The sequence below is a fragment of the Chrysochloris asiatica genome, unplaced genomic scaffold (assembly GCF_000296735.1).
Source record: "Chrysochloris asiatica unplaced genomic scaffold, ChrAsi1.0 scaffold00124, whole genome shotgun sequence".
NCBI lineage: Eukaryota > Metazoa > Chordata > Mammalia > Afrosoricida > Chrysochloridae > Chrysochloris > Chrysochloris asiatica.
The window spans coordinates 10,226,932-10,244,669 of NW_006408642.1; positions in this window are offsets into that span (position 1 = coordinate 10,226,932).

Here is a 17,738-nt window from a genome sequence, read left to right on the forward strand (position 1 = left end):
AGGTCAAGTTCATCAAATTGTATCAGATTACTCTTTTTTTCCTCTTTTTTCTTCTTCTGGTTGAGCTATATTATCTATCTTTGAAAGTGGAGTCCTGGTGTGGTGCTGTAGGATAAGGGTTGGAATGCTAACTGAAAGATAGGCAGTTCAAACCCACCAGGTTCTCCTTGGAAACCATATACAAGATCACTATGACTCAGAACTGACACTTTACACAAAATGGTACTTAACAGCAACAATAACAATCTTTGAAAGTGGGAATGCTGTGATGCTGAACGATAATCACTTGACTACGAACTCCAAACCACAAGGTTGGTGGGTCAAGCCCACCAGTTGCATGGCTGGAGAAAGATGAGGTTCTCTTCTCCTGCAAAGATTTATAGCCTTGGAAACCCTATACTTGTACATGGTCTCTATGTGTCAGAACTGACTAGAGGGTACTTAACAACAACAACAACATTTTTGAAAGCATACAGAGCCTTGGTGGTAAGCACTGCACTGTTAACCATAAGATTGGCAGAACCTGATTTGTGGCTGAGAGAACCTGAAGAGGCTTTTCCCACTATATTCACCATAAATATGCAAATAAATGAATCTCTAATAGTAAAAAGGCCACCCATCTAGAGGAATTGTGTGTGTGTGTGAACTGAGTGTTAGTTGACATGGGGAAACATCAGCTTTATACCATCATTTCATTGCAAAGATTACAATTTCCTGTAGGCATCATCATTCAACAGTATTTGCTTCCATTCCTTGTTTTTCTTTTTTTGGAGGGGGTGGGGAGATGTACATAAACACACTCAGGAATACATAATAATTTAAACAACCAAAAGGCCCATTCTGAAAGCCTGCCTCCTGCCCACCAGTATCCAGTCCCTCTTTTTCCCTAAGTCCAGAGTCCTCAGCTGCTCCTAGAGGAATTATTTTTGAGAATTGAAACATTCTCACAGAGCTCTAAAGTTTTTATTCCACTGACAGCTTCCATATGTGGTGGTTCAAACCCAATCTTTATCTGAATTGCTGGGCCTCGAGCTTTGTTTGTCTTGAAACACTGGCCATCTATTCAGAGTACTGTAGCTAAAATAGACTAGAATTTTTATGCTACCTTATAAACCAAAAGCTCCATTATAACTGCTATGGTTGAATTATGTCCCCCAAAATACATGTTGTAGTTCCTAACCTGTATTGGCACAGAGGCAGCAGCAATGGGCTCATGTGAACCAACAATTGTAAGGATGGTGCAGGACTGGGCAGTGCATAAGGTCGTTACGAGTCAGAAACAACTTGACGGCATGTTAACAACAACAACAGCATACCTGTGGAGTCCTGATATAGCGCTGTAGGATAAACACAGGGCTGCTAACTTCAAGGTTGTCAGTTCAAACCCACCAGCTACTCCTTGGAACCCCTATTCAGGGTCATTATGAGTCAGAACTGACTTGACAGCACATAACAACAACAGCAACATGACTTAGTAGGCAATAGAATAAGCGTTGGACTGCTAACCACAAGATCGGCAGTTCAAACCCACCAGACACTGCTTGGGAGAAAGATGAGGCTTTCAGTTCTCATGAAGATTTCCAGCCTGGAAAACCCTATACAGAGTCGCTGTGAGTTGGAAATGACTCGACTGACACCCAACAGTAACCACATGCCTATGGTTATAATCTCATTTGGAAATGAGCTGTCCTTGTTAATGTTAACAAGACAGGGAGTATGTGTTTTGAGATATAAAGGTGATTAAATTAGCAATCTTGCTTGCTTGTTTAATAAAGATAGATGCCAGGACACATGGGATGTCTAAGGAACCTGAAGCAAAAGCTGAAGAGACAAGGACTTTCCCTCGGAGGGGAGAGAGAAAGAAAGTCTTCCTATAGAGCTGCTGCTCTGGATTCAGAGAGCTAAGTCTCCTAAACTGTGAGAGAATCACCGTTTGCTAGTGACTAGTTGTTTTGATAAGGAGCTCTGGTAGTGTAGATAAAGACCTCTGGTAGTATAGTGGTTACGAATTGGTCAGCAGTTCGAAACTACCAGCTGTTCTGCGGAAGAGAGATGAGGTGTTCTGCTCCTGTAAAGATTTACAGCCTCAGAAACCCTGTGCAGGGTCGCTATGAGTCACAACTGACTCCATGGCACATAACCACCACCACCACCAGTTGTTATAGAGCACTAGAGAACTAAGACACTGCTTAGTAAGTCAGGATCACACCGCATAAACACTCAACAAGAGTTGATGTCTGAGAGAGCCAAAAGACCCTGTCTTTCACGTATGAAAGAATACAACCCACTCTAGGAAGCCAGTGCCTCAAAACCACTGCAGTCACAATAACACAGGGGTTTCCATCCGTGGATGAATTTTCTTCCCTAAAAAGGAATAAACCAGCAATATTTTATGGAATTCAGAGCCCAGACAATGCCTCACTATTTCTTTATCCCTCTTATTCTAGAGAAAGATACAATTAGCGTGTCACTCAGTGAGGGATGAAAGGAAGACAGCATTGTGTGATGCCTGCTTGCCTGCCCACAGTATTTCAGCAACTGCCAGAGATTGGCAACATGTTCCACCTTTTTTATATTGTATAGAGGAGAACCTATGTGTTTACCATGGTGCCCAGGGCTTTAATAATGCCTTCATCCCTTCCTTTTTTACAAGAGAGGAATGATACCATATTTGCAAGCTAAAGGAGATTTTTGAGATAACAGTCCCTTCATGAATAGTAGAGTATACAGAGGCTCAGAGAAGTAGAATGATTCACTTGAGGACACACAGCTCATTGGAAGCAAGACAACAGGTATTGTGCAAGTCTTGCTCTTTGGGTTGTAAATTTTGTGAACCACTTACATAAAAATGAACACTTCCTAACACATCCCTGTATGCTGGGGTACAGGGAATCTGATGAAGATGAGCTCAAGCGTGCACAGTCTAGAACTGGTTGTCTGATACAATAGCCAGTAGTCACATGTGACTTCTGAGCAATGGAATATGGCTAATTCAATTGAAGAAATAAAAATTTAAATTTTATTTTATTTAACTTTCATTTGAAATAACTCAGTCAAGTATCTGATTGAATTATTGAGAAACTTGTAAGTTTTCTTGGAACAACTTGGGTATATGACACTGTGTTTTCAACAGTGCTTGTTATCTAAGCACAGATCAAGAATTTCCAAGGAAAATTTAGTGACTGAATTCAGATGTGCTTTAAGTATAAAATCCAAGCTAGCAACCAAAGTCAGTATGAAAAAAGTGAAATGTTTCATGAATAATTTTAGTTGATTACATGTTGAAGTAATAATTTTAATATATTAAATTAATTAAAATGTAATAATTATACCTATTTCCTTTTTTAAAAAATGTGGCTACTAAAAAATGGAATAACACATATTACTTGCATTCCATTTCTATTGGACAGTCTACTCATATTTAAATCCTTGCTCCACCAGCCCTGTGACCTTGGACAGATGATTTAGCCTCAGTTTCCTCATCTGTAAACTGGGGATTTAAAAAAAATGTTGTAGCTCATAAGGTAGATAGGAGCATTAATTGAGTCATTCCCTGGGAAGCAGTTAGCACAGGGTCTAGCACATAAATAATGGGTTCTATTGTTACATATAAACCAGAAATGATAATACAAGTGGGCCTTCAAAAGGTTTGTGGAAAAATTCCATAATCTTTCTCTTTGATTTTTTCTAGAACCTTTTGAAGCTCCCTTGTATTTAGCAGACTCTGTTTGGTGCCTAGTCCACTTGCCTTTGCGATTAAGATTTTAGTGCACATTTGCCCAAATACCCACTGTTAGTATCAGCATGTTTTTGTCTAAGGGCTTCTCTGGTTGCCTAGTTCACTATGCCCACACACTGCAGCTCAGAAGTGCAGAGGGTTTAAAGATCCACAGACACTCCTCAAACCAAGATGTGGCTTCTTCAGACTCAGGTGGGAGAACTCTGAGCTACAGCTTCCCAGACTTCCCAGTGAGATTAAGCTCTAACTGCCCACAGTAATAACTGGCTTCATAAGCTTTTGGGAAAAGATAAAAGTATGTTGATAACACAGTATTGTCAAAAGCAAAGATGGGATAATTCTGTAGAGGTTAGAAGACTTTGGAAAGCTCCATGGAATGGTGATGCTTGGGCTGAGGGAAGGTATGAGTCAGACAGTTCACAAGAAGGGCTCACTCACTTGCTGCCATCAAGTCGATTCCAACTCAAAGCAACTCAACAGGCAGAGTTGCCCTTCTCCATAAGGTTTCAAAGACTGCCACATCTTTCTCCCACATAAAGCCTCTTGTGGGTTTAAACCATTAACTTTTGGTTAATAGCCCAGAGTTTAACCCACTGCACCACTAAGGCAGAACAGGTAAAATCAGAGGCATGAAATCTAATTTCTATCTGCAAGACAGCCAGGACCTCAGAGCATCTACACAACTGTGGGACTCATGCTTGGTTTCAGTGAGGACATTAAAGCTCTGTCTGTACTAAAGACCCAGGGTTATTATTAGACATTGTTTTATTAACTGACCTGAAAAAGAGTGAGATGTAAGCATTCAACTCAATTATGACATAGCCTGTAATTAATTTCAGAAAAGTGAAATTGTCACTTTGGAGCAGAGGAAAGTTGAAAGATGCTAAGGAGTGGACAAATGTAGGTTTCAGTCCAGTTTCTAAACCTTAATAGCTGGGGGACAGTAAGTAATTTACCTTCTGAGTTTCAGAATATTCATATGTTATTTGTTTTGGGCTGCAAATAACAGAAAACTCCAACCAGCTGAGACGATCCTTTGTATAACTGGCTGTTCAGAGATAGATGGTGATTCCACAGTTTGGCAGATCAACAATGTCATCCAGAGCCCGGATTCTTCCAATCTCTCTATCACACCCTGATGTGAGTCCTGGTGTGGTGCTGTAAGATAAGCACTGGATTGCTAACCATACCCTGTTGTTGTTATTTAGTGCCATTAGGTCTGTTCCAACTCACAGGGTTTCTGAGGAGTGGCTGGTGATTTTGAACTGCCCACCTTTCCAGTTCAAACCAAGCTTTGGTCCAGTGCATTATCCTGAATGCCACACCAAGATTCTAAACACTTGACGCCTGAGGGCTGCTATCATTATCAGGATAGTAGCAAGATCATAGTAGGACTTCCAGAAGACGTTTTCAGACACAGAAATTCCCTAGATAACTCTTTCTTAGGACTATGACTCTTTCCTGAGGGAAAAAAAATTGAGCCATGCTTCCATTCCCAAACCAATTATTGGGAAGGAGGATTGGAATGGTCATGAGTTGTTTAGACAAAACAGGAACTATCCCTGAAACTGAAGATGTGGTCATCTTCTTCTGTGTTATGTGGGACAGAGGTAAATACTGGGGGAAAAACTGAAGTGTTATTTAAAAAGAAGAACGGGAAATGTGGATGTGTCTTCTAGAGTATTTCTGTTAAATGGGGACAATATTTGCTTGGATGTCTCAAACAGGATACTTATGAATACCAAACCAAAAGACTCATATTCTTTTTTAAAAATTTTTGTTGTGGATTGAGTGAACATTTATAGGGCAGATCATCAGTTTAACATTCAACAAATCATATACCTTGCTTCATTACAATGATTATAATGCTCTCGATGTACAATCAATTAACAATATTTCTTTCTATTCACTTTAGGCTCCCCCCCCCCACACACACACACACTTTTTTTAAGCACTCAGGCATATATAATAATTTATGCCACCAAAGGGCACATTCTGCAAACCTGCCTCCTGGTCACCAGCATAGTCTTTCTCTTTCCATGAGTCTAGAGTCCTCAGCTGCTTCCTCTCTCTAGGTCCCTATCTCTGCTTCCATCTCTGGTGTCACTGCTTCTCTGGATAAGAGATCACATTCCACTTGTTCTCTTCTCCCTTGATGATCCTAGGGTCCTTTGTTTCTGGACTGTAACTACACCCCCATTTTTGTAAAAAAAAAAAACTTCCACCTTTACAATTGTTACAGTCGCAATTAGTCATGATAACAATTATTCACTATTGAATCATAAGAATCTTATTCTCATCTCTTTTAACCAGACCCGTTTAGACAAGATGAAAACTATTCAGTGGGGACTCTTCTTCCCCACACACTATTAAACTAAACTCCCCCTTGAAACCTTGTAAGCCAGTCACTTCATGTCTTTATCACCCCCTCATTTTAGGTAACCAATGTCTAAATTGCCCATCCCTATCTACCCTGTATATGAAGTCCTAGTGTGGCACTGTGGCACTGCAAAGCCGTTTGAACTGCAAGGTTGGTGGTTAAAGCTCACCAGCCGCTCCTCGGTAACCTTATCCAGGGTTGCTATGAGTTGGAACCAACTTGATGGCACTTAACAACAACAACAAATCTACTGTGTATATAGAGGCGATAGCATTGATACTTGATGTGAAGACTCCTTCCTTCTATGTTGGTATTTAGAGTTACTACCTCCATGAGTATAGGTCAAGTTCATCAAATTGTAGCAACTTGCCCTCATTTCCTTTATCAAAAATTGTTTTTTTCTTTTTTTCTTTTTAATCTTCCTCTAGTCGAGTTCTGATTATCATGCCATCGAGGCTAGGTCCAATGGGTACTATCTGCAACTTTGGGTTTTCTTGTGCACCTCCTCTCATTTCATATCAGCTGGATGCGTCACTCTCAGCTCTAGTCCTCTCTGGCTGTGTCCTTGTCCATAGGCTCAGGTATCCCCAGGTCTCACCACACTTTGGGCCAAACAACTCTTCCTCTTCTCTCTCTCATCTCCAGGTCAACGTGAGTCTGTGGAACATGGTTGAACTCAGCCCATTTCTTCATTGCTGTTTTTCCCCCTCTTCCACTCACCAGTAGACCAATGTGGTCATCAGCAAGCTTACATGCCTGCTCATGCGTTCTCTTTGAGTTTCAGTCTTAGAGGGAGGTTTGTCCTGAAGAAACTTGATTGCTTGACTTGATGGCTTCATAGCAAACAACTTGCTTATTCTTGTAGTAGCCAGTCATACTGCCATTTTTGTTTTGTGTATTTCCTGATGATCTTTCTTTGAAGATGTATCTTCTGTCACTCTAGCTGTTCCAGGCTGGTCTGCTTGTCCTTTGTAGTGGGGATGTCCCACCTCAGAAGGTTCTGGATGGGACTCAGGAGTCCACCTAAGGTCCTATACACTGCAAAGTCTCCACAGGAGGCCTATATCACTGGGACAGAAGACTAATATGCATTTAAAGTTCTACAAAATGTAAAAGCTGAGATGAATAGTTAAAAATTAAAAAATTTTTGTTTTGGGACATCATCCAGCTATGCTGGACATTAGCCCAAACCTGCCATTTGGAAGGATTTATTTTTTCATTTTACAACCTGAAGTGTGAGTTCTCTAATCAACTATTGTCATCCTTGACCCAACTCCTGATTTCATCAAAATTCAAGAAAATAGGATGCTTGGAGCTGCAATTATTAACATTTTCCACTATAAGGAAGTTTTTTCCTTTTCTCAATTTTACAAAATCCTGGATTCTGGCTTTAATCTATTCATTACATTGCACCATATTCTTGGAAGAGTATTACTACTTCTCTTGAGAAAATTTCCTCTGCCTTCTATTTATGGGCCCAAGCAGGTCAATCAATATGGGATCTCCCAGCATTCTTTCTTCCTTAAGCAGATGGAGACCTACTTTCAAACCCACTGACCACTCCTTGAAAACCCTATATGGGGTCACTATGAGTTGGAACCAACTCGATGGTATGTAATAACAACAGACCTACTTTGAGTCCTGGTGGTGCAATAGTTAAGTGTTCAGCTTCTAATTACAAGGTTGGCAGTTCAAACCCACCCAGTGGTTCCATGAGAGAAAGACTGCTCTCATAAAAAGAAAACCTGGAAATCCTCATGGGACAATTCTCTCTGTTCAACAAGAACAGTCAGTTCCTGGAATTTCTTTTCAGGGCATGATCCCTTCAGGTCCTGGAGTGATCTTCAGACTAGAGAGGCCCACCTAGCTCAAAGAATATTAAGTGAGACCCCTTGTTACTTCTTGGACCAACCCTACTTCTGTGTCAACTTTTAATGATGATGAGGAGGAGAAAGGGGTTTTATTGAGGATTTAATGGGCACAGTGCCATGCTATCTTTGTTATCTAGTGCTACTATAAATCCATTTAACAAACAAAATTTTTTTTTCAAAGTAGGCTTGGCTAGAAGTCTGAATTCAGAATGCTGGCTCTAGTGAAGTTCTTTCTGTTGGGTCTGGTCTCTCTTCAGCTTCTGTTTCTTGGCTCCTGGGTGATCATCCATAGCAGAACATCTATCTTCCCTCATCCCTGTTTCTCTCTTTGTACCTCATCTGCACATTTTATATATTAAAGAGACTGATTTGAAATATACCCTACATGAACGCTGTCTCATTAACATGACAAAGAAAACCCCATTCTCAAATGAAATCACAACCACACCTATGTTGTTATTGTTGTTAAGTGCCTTCAAGTTAGTTCTGACTCATAGTGACCCTGTATAAAAGTGACCCTGTATAGATTGAACTTCCAATCTTGCAGTTAGCAGTCCAGCGCTTATCCTACAGTGCCACATCAGGACTCCACCACAGCCACAGGGATTGGGATTTACAACATATCTTTTTGTTGTTGTTGTTGTTAAATGCTGTCAAGTCAGTTCTGACGTTGTGGTTCAAACTGACCTTGCAGTCTAGTGCTTTTTCCCACAGTGCCACACACATATTTTTTGGGGACATAATCCAATCCATAATACATGCTAAATGTCTTAAATGCTTCATCAATTTAATACTCCCTCAAAACATCTATGAATTTGGTATTATTATTATTATCCCCATTTATAAATTAAAAATCTGAGGTGTAGAGATATTAAGAACATTTCCCCAGGTCACACACTTTTCTTCAGTTTTCACTTTCCTTTTCTTCCTTACCGCACACCATCATCATCATAACAATCTCCAGTGCATTGGGGCCTGGACTATCATCAGAGGAGACTGGAGACGTGACCTTTGCCTTGAATCCAGGCTTGACTCCTTATCTTGGAAGCAAGTACATCATTTGATTCCTGTCTCATGTCAGCATGGACAAGCCCTGATGTATGCCAGAACCTTGGCTACTAAGATTACAAAACCCTACAAGTCAACTCTACAGACAATGAAGGCCAAGATGATCCAAGTTAAACTATTAGCACCTCTGAAGTGGGGACCCCAGCCTCAGTCTTTTTTTCAAAGCTCCCCAGGTGATTCAAATGTATAGTCAAGGTTCATCCAAGACAACAGGAAATACAAATTGGTCCTGTTTAATAAAAACCCTGAGGCTCTCAGTTTTACAATCATCCTTTTAAAATGGATCCCTATGACTCTTAGGTGACACATGTATGAATTTGCATTGGTGAATGTGCCTAAAACCTCAAGAAAGATAAATCCGCCAATTCAAGTTGAACTCCACGTCCCAATTGCCTAAGCAAAGAGTTCCCAAAACTGATGTTGCTTGCTGCTTTTTCTGTTAGTTATAAAGCCTTTCATCAGTGACTCTGGTGTCTCATGTCTTTTGTCAGCATGTATTAAGAGAAAAAGAGTCCAGAAGAGTTGCCCCTGTCCTGAATGACCACACGCTCCCTCAACAGGATCGCAGGGACCTGCATCCATTTTAAAGATATTGCAAGAGTTGATGAGCTCTCATAATGACACGTTCATGCTCCTGCTTTCTAATACAGGGTCTCGGGATGAGGGGCTTGGGTTTTCCTTTGGAGAACACCTCTACCATGTTATCTTGTGTAAAACCACAATATACTGGCATTTTAGGATCCTTCACAGATTGAGTTTGCAAGATTGAATTGCTTAGGTCCTCGCAGGTGTTCTGCATATAAATGTGGGCAGATTTTCAGTACCCCAGGGGAATCTGTAGATCTGAAAGACATACTCAGTATTGAAAATTTTTAATATGGACAAAGTTTGGGCCTGTGGCCAATAAACCAACTACAAGATACTTCATCCAAAGAATTCTTTTAAGTAATGAGTATCCTAGATTGTAAAAGGTATTGCTTGCTTTCAGGACTTAGTTTCCAATCATCCTTTTAAAATGGATCTACATGATTCCTGGGTGATGCAAATGGTAAGAACTTGGCTGCAAACCCAGAGATAGGCAGTTCACATCCACCCAGAGGTGCCTCAGAAGAAAAGCTTGGTCTACTTTGGAAAGCTCATAACTAATGAAAATGCTATGGAGCACAGTTCTACTCTGAAACACAAAGGATTTCCAGGTATAGGAATCAACTTGACAACCGGTTTGGATTTCTTTCATATAATGCATAAAAATAGACAGGCTGATACCTGCTATGACAAGTCAGAAGAGCGTTACCCCTAGGGAGGAAGGGACTGAAAGGAGGGGACTTCTGGGAAACTGGTTCTGTGTTCTTTGTCTGGGTGCTGGTTGCATGGATGTGCTCAGTGCTGATGGTTTACTTCTCCAGAAGGTGAAGTATTGCATCCACTGTGTAAATCAAAGTGCTCTGTAATGTGCTCTAGCAGGGAGGATACTGCCTCCTATCCATCAGCTAGGCACATCTTTGGGTCTTTCTCCACCTGACAGTGGAGGATATCTGAGGAAGGTGTCAGACTCTCGTCCAGTGTCTCTTAGGTCCAGGTCAGTCATGGACTTGCAAGAAGAGGTCTTTCTCCCCTCCATCCAGCATCAACCTTTCTTCCACTCAGTCAGGCTTTCAAGAGCCACAGTTAGAAGGTAGACTGAGGTTGACTTCAGACTACCTCTGCCATCACCTTGGAGCAGGGAACACAAATGCCAGGTATCTTCTTAGAAGAGGAATGGAGAAGACAAATAAATAACAAGCAGAGAAGAAAATACAATAATCTCTTCTTTATTCTTCCAGGGCAATAGTGAAACTCTCATTACTAACTGAATACAAATGTGTAGGGGTTGATAGGCTGGAAGAAAGGGAAACACAACTTAAAAAAAAAAAAAAGATAATGGTAGGAAAATCTCAAGGCAAAGCGGCCTAAGGCACTGGAAAGCTGCAGTGTCTTGGGCTCCAGGGAACCCCTCCTAGGGAGGCTGGGTCTGGTGCCAGCATATGCATTCCATCCAGTTGAGAAACAGGTAAGAATTTAAATACACACACACTTTCATCAGTACCTCCATCTTAGGCCCACACAAACATATTCTATTCAACCTGTCTGCTACATTCTTCAGAGCCCAGGAACATAGAAAGTGATAAAAATAATTCCTTTTCACATGGTAATTTGTTGCCACATTTGGCTTCTCAGCATTGTTTGCAAAATTACCCTTTTAGGAACCAAGGAGCAACAGAACTGCCAGAACCCAGCCCCTTCTGCTATTGACTCAGGGCAGGGTGGAGGCCAGGCCATCTGTACTATACCCATTCTGGATGTTTTCATTTTCTTTAGACCTTTTCTTTTCTCTCTCTCTCTCTCTCTTTTTTTTTAATTGTGAACTGAGTGATGGTTTACATGGGAGAACATTGGCTTTACACCATCGTTTCACTGCAATGATTAAAATCTCCGTGCATCATCATTCAACAGTATTTACTTCCATTCCCTCTGTTTTTCTTTTTCTGGGGGTGGGATGGGGTGCGGGGTGGGGAGATGTACACAAAAACACTCAGGAATATATAATAATTTAAGCAACTAAAGAGCACATTCTGCAAGCCTGCCTCCTGGCTGCCAGAACCCAGTATCTCTCTTTCCATGAATCTAGGGTCCTCAATTGCTCCTTCTCTCCCTGTCCTCATCTCTGCCTCCATCTCTGGTGTCACTGCTTCTCTGGATAGGGTCCTGCATTCTGCTTGTGCTCTTCTCCCTTGATGGCCCTAGGGTCCTCTGTTTCTGGACTGTAACATTAATTACTCCCCCGTTTTTTGTTAAAAAACTTCTACCTTCTACAGTTGTGATAGTCACAATTAGTCATAACAATTACTATTGAGTCATGAGAATCTTATCCCCATCTCTTTTCATCAGACCTGTCTAGACAAGATGAAAACCATGCAGTGGGGACACTATCTTCCCCTGCACACTCTTAAACTAAACTGCCTCTTAAAAACTTGTAAGCTAGTCACTTCGTGCCTTTATCACCCCCTCATTTTAGGTAGCCTATTTCTTAGTTGCCCATCCCTATCTATCCTGCATACAGAGGGAGTAGAATTGATACTTGATGTGAAGACTCCTTCCCTCTTCGTTGGTATTTTGAGCTATTACACCCATGAGTATAGGTCAAGTTCATCAAATTGTAGCAATTTACCCTTGTTTCCTTTATCCACACATACAAAAAATTTTTCTGTAATCTCTCTCTAGTCGAGTTCTGCTTATGAAACCATTGAGGCTAGGTCAAATGGGTACTATCTGCAAGGTTGAGTGTTCTTGTACATCTCCCCTCACTTCCTATCAGCTGGTTGCTTCACTCCCAGCTCTAGCCCTCTGTGGCTATGTCCTTGTCCATGGGCTCAGGTGTCCCTGGGTCTCACCACACTTTGGACCAACTCTCTTTCTCTTTTCTCTCTCATCTCCAGGTCAATGGGAGTCTATGGAACGTGGTTGAACTCAGCTCATTTCTTCATTGCTGCCTTTCCCCCACTTCCACTCACCAGGAGACCAATGTGGTCACCAGCAGACTTACATGCCTGTTCATGTGTTTCTATTGAGTTTCAGTCTTGGAGAGGGGGGTGGGGAGGGTGAGCTTATCCTGAAGGGACTTGATTGTTTGCCTTGATGGTTTCCCAAAAAACAACTTGCTTATTCTTATAGTAGTCAATCATACTGCCATTTTTTCTTTCTTTTTTTAAATGTTTTATTGTGAATTATGTGATAGTTTACATGGGAGAACATTGGTTTTACAGGCATTCTATCGTATATAGTGTCATTGCCATAGTTACAATCCCCTCCATGCAATCCTTCCCCATACCCCCCAGGTCTTCAGCACACAGTCACTCTCCCTCTCTGGATCTAAAGTCTCCAGCTGCTCCATTGCTCCACATCATCATCTCTGGCTCCATTTCAGGCATCATTGCTTCTCTGGGTAGGGTCCCGGTCTCTGCTCATCTCCCTTGATGGTCCTAGGGACCTCCGCTCCTAGACTGAAAAGTTAATCACTCCCCTCCTTGCTATAAAACATCTACCTTTACATTTCCAACCCTCACAATCAGTCCTGATAACAATTATTCACTATTGTATCACAAGAGACCTGTCTGTATTTCATTGCATCAGCCCCGGCATACTGCCATTTTTGTTTTAGGTATTTCTTGCTGATCTTTCTTTGAAGATGTATCTTCTGTTGCTCTAGCTGTTCCAGCCTAGTCTGCTTGTCCTTGCTAGTGAGAATGTCTCACCTCAGAAGGTTCTGGATGGGGCTCAGGATTCCACTTGATGTCCTATATGCTGCAAAGGCTCCGCAAGAGACCTGTTTCACTGGGCAAGTTCTAGAACCCCTTTTAGGTATTCCAATCAGTTGTAGGCTGAAGATGGGCTTAATAAGCTTTCTGTAATCATGTTTCCCAACATTCATTTCTATCCCTCTCAAGTGTCTATTTACAATAGTAGGCAAAGCAAACCAATATTCATAAGACAATCAAGCATCTTAGTATTATTTCCTCTCTTCAGACTATGCCTAGATCCCTGTATCACAGAGCCCTGTTGTTCCACAGTTGAGCATGCATCACTATTTACCTCTGTCCCATTTAGCCCAAGATTTCATTTTCTTGCCCAAACAGGCTACATGCCTCCCAACAAACCTCAAATAATCTCCCTGGCATCGTCCCACAAACTCTACAATGGTGTCTCCAACTAGACAGCCTGGGGCTAGTGGATCATGCTGCTCTAAGGATGGAGTTCAGTGTCAGACAGACCTGGGTTCAAATTCCAGTTTATTCATTTATTAGCAGCATGGGCCTGGAGAGATGACTCTGCAAACTGGGAAAGACAATGGCTCCTAGGTTTACTGCAGCTCTTGACTCATTTGCCCTTGGCAGCGAGTACTCGCTAGTCCATAGCAGCTGTGAGATGGCAGAAGGCAGAGTGGGGCCCTAGTGGCCCTGGATTCCAGCTCTTGCCACCACTTTCTAGTTGACCTTTCTGAACTTGGGGCCTTTATCTTCAAAGTGTGGATGCAAGTTTACCTCCCATCCTTTCTCAGGGAGGCCGTCAGTGCATGGCATTCAGGAGTGGGAATATGAACATGCAGCCTTTTATCTGGGTTGGGATTGCTCAGAGGACATCCCAGAACCCTCTGCAAGTAGATCTGAGGCCACTCTCCACAGCTCCTCCCAAGATCACTTCTGAGCTTGGCTTCTTCCCCACCCCTGCCCTACCTTTCTTTACTTCCTTTGCTTCTCTTGGGAGCCCTTCCTCAGCAAACTGTTAGGTGACATGGAGTCAGTTCTAACTCAGTGAACTATCCCCACACTACCAGAGTATAACTGCCCCACAGGGTCTTCTAGGCTGTAAATCTTTGCAGCAACACCAGTCTGTCTCCCAAGGAGCCACTGATAGGTTCAAAGTGCTAACCTTTCAGTTAGCAGTCAAACACTTGGTCACCACTCAAGCTCCTTTTCTCCATTACCTCCCTGCATATAAATGAAACACTTGCTTCTGGGGAACCTGACCTAAGACAGTGTGAGATATGTATGGTGGATAAGCCTTCCAGAATATTCCCCAGTCCCTCACAGCAAATACAGCCAAAATAGAATTGTCCTCCTACTATGTTCTACACATGGCCCCTCTTTTATTCTCCAAAGCCACAAAGCTGCTGGGGATACAGGATCTCTCTCTCACCTCATTCTCCTCAAATGATGGACCAGCAGTTGGTTCCGACTCATGGCAACCCCATGTTGTCAAAGTAGAACTGTGCTCCACAGGATTTTCAATGGCTGCTTGCTTGGAAGTAGATCATTAGACCTTTCTTCCAAGGTGTCTCTGGCTGAACTTAACCTCCATCCTTTCTGTTAGCAGCCGAGTACTTAAACTGTTTGCGATATTCAAGGACTCCAATGGATCACACAGCCCTGGTGTGGTGCAGTAGGATAAGCACTGTATCATAAAGTCAGCTTGAATCACAAGACGGTTCAAACTCACTAGCTGCTCCTTGGAAACCCTGTATAGGGTTGTTATGAGTTGGAACCAACATGATGGCACTTAACAACAATGTTAGGTCCTGCCACAATTATTTCCATTCACTGCCTAGTCTAAGCCCACCTGACTAGCCTTTTGGCCCCATCTATACCTGCTCTAGTCTATACTACACTCTGCAGTCTACCTTGGCTCACTACTCTCCAGTTTAAACCTTCACTTTTTATAAAAAAAAACAACAACAACAAAAAACTCCTTATTATTAGGTCAGTGCCCAAAGCCCTGCATGATCATGCTCCTAAATCTCATCAGCCCTTTCCCCCTCACCTCTCATCCCCCCTATGCACCCCTTCCACCCTCATACTTAACAACAACAACCGCCATACTCATCTATGTGATGGGCCAAGGACTGAACACTTTCCCCTCCCTGATCTTGGCATCTCCTACTCAGCCCTCAAAGCTCATCTCTGGGAAGCTCCCTGCATCTCCCAGTCTGATTTAGATGACCCTGCTCTCTGGCCCACAGTGTCCTGTGCATGCGGCCATCACAGTCTTTTCTAAGCTCTTGTGAACGCCTTCGGTTTATTTGTCTCTTTCCCGACTCATCCATGCGTTCCTTGAGGGGAATGAATTGTTCCTTGTTTATCTCAGTTGCTGTTACCATGTTGGACACACAGTAGCCACTCAGGAAGTATCAGCTGAGCAAAGGACATCTATCAAATGTCCTTATCTGCATGTGGGGTTTAAGAAGCCACCATTCTTCTCCCTGGCTCTTTTGACCCCAAGTCTTGAATGCACTTTACCAATGTTCTCAACTTGCCTGCTCCTAGGAGGCACATTTAAGCAGGTGCAATCCTGGGTAGAATCACATGTGCATTTGCATATAATTTGCCTGAAATTTGCATATAATTGGTCTCTGGCTGTTTGATTTATTGCTGAAGGTGTACTGAATGCACAGGGGGTTATTCCCCCTCTCTGGTTCACTGCTCTTCCCACTCTCCTTTCCAGTACTGGAGGTCTCAGTACTGGCAGGGTTACACTGGTGTGACAGAAGTCTCTGAGGGGTGAGGGGATTCCAGATGATGAAAGTAAGGGCCAGGAATGGGGAGTATACATTGTTCTTGTAGTGCAAGAACTTGAAGTGTGTGTGTGTGTGTGTGTGTGTGTGTGTGTGTGTGTGTGTGTAAAGGAGGTAAAAGTCCTTGCAGTGTCTCTGGGTTACACTGAACAGAGTTGGGAGTTGGCTGTACCCCAAGCCTCAGTTGAGCTGGTAGGACCCTGGAATGAAAAACATGAGCTGAGTCAGGTAGGTGACATCCTATAGGGATGCACATATGTACAGAGCAGCAGGAATCAGGGCCAGAGGCAGACAGAGGAAATATGAGTACCCCCCCTCCCCCATGCCCAGAGACCCTGGGAGGGGCATCAGACTGCCTATTACATATGGGTCAGATTCGGAGGCAACTTGAATAAAATCCGAAAGGACAAGTTGATCCCAGCACATGGAGGGACTTGAGAGCCTGTGCTGTTGATCTGTGTGCTACAGAGTCTCTCAGCTAGTGGCCCCATTCTCCCTACCACAACCTTCTACTCATCACCCCCATCCCTCTGGGCCCTTCTGCTCTCTGAAACCAACTACCCAGCACCTCCACCACCCTCCTTCCCTCCAGAGCACCTAACACATCCCATCACCCTCCTTGCCTCTGGGACAGCCTAGCATCCCCCTTTGCCACAAAGGCTACTATGCAAGGCTTTGGGGCAGCTTTAAGCTGCATAGTCCACCATCTAGGGACCAGACAGAGAATCTGAGGTGGAGACTATAGGTTGGATTCTTTAGTCCCACACTGCACTCTTGGTTGCATGCACATATGGATGCAGTCACAAGTCAACAAATTGTGTGCCCAGCTAGAATGATGGCCTAGACAGAGCTATCCTATGAGCTGCTGGCTGCTTCTCACATTGCTCTGCCAGCCTATCCGGTGCTAGACAGACACTGTTCCACATTGAAGATGCTTACCAGGTGCCCAAACCCAGAGGGCATCTAGAAACAGCATTGAATGGGTCACATTGCTGAAGACCCAGACAACATTTAAAGCAGTTGTGCTCTGGTATACTTCTGAATTTGCCAAAACAAACAAACAACCTCACACAAAGTATTTTTGGCTTCTTGTGGTTCCTAAAAATTGTGTAAGAATTATTCAGACCGGATGCCAGGACTCCATCCCCAGAGAGTCTGAATCCATATGCCTTGATTGAGTTTGATATCTGTATTAATAGAAAGTCCCTCAAATCAAAATAGACCCAAACCCATTGCCACTGAGTCCAACTCATGGTGACACCATGTGCTAGAGTAGAACTGCTCCATAAGGCGTTGTTGTTGTTTTAAACCGTACTCTTCATAGGAGCAGATCACCAGAACTTTCTTCCATGGAACCACTGCATAGGTTTGAACTGCCAACCTATATGTTAGTACTCAAATACAAACCATTTGCACCACCTCAGACCTTAGAAAGCTCCCAGTAATTCATTATGTAGCCAGGGATAAAATCCACTGACTTAGACAATGTCAAAAAGATAAAGACCCACATGGGCATCTGTTGCTACCCAGAACTCAGTTATGAATGGGCAAGTGTCTCTGAAAACAAAGTTCCAC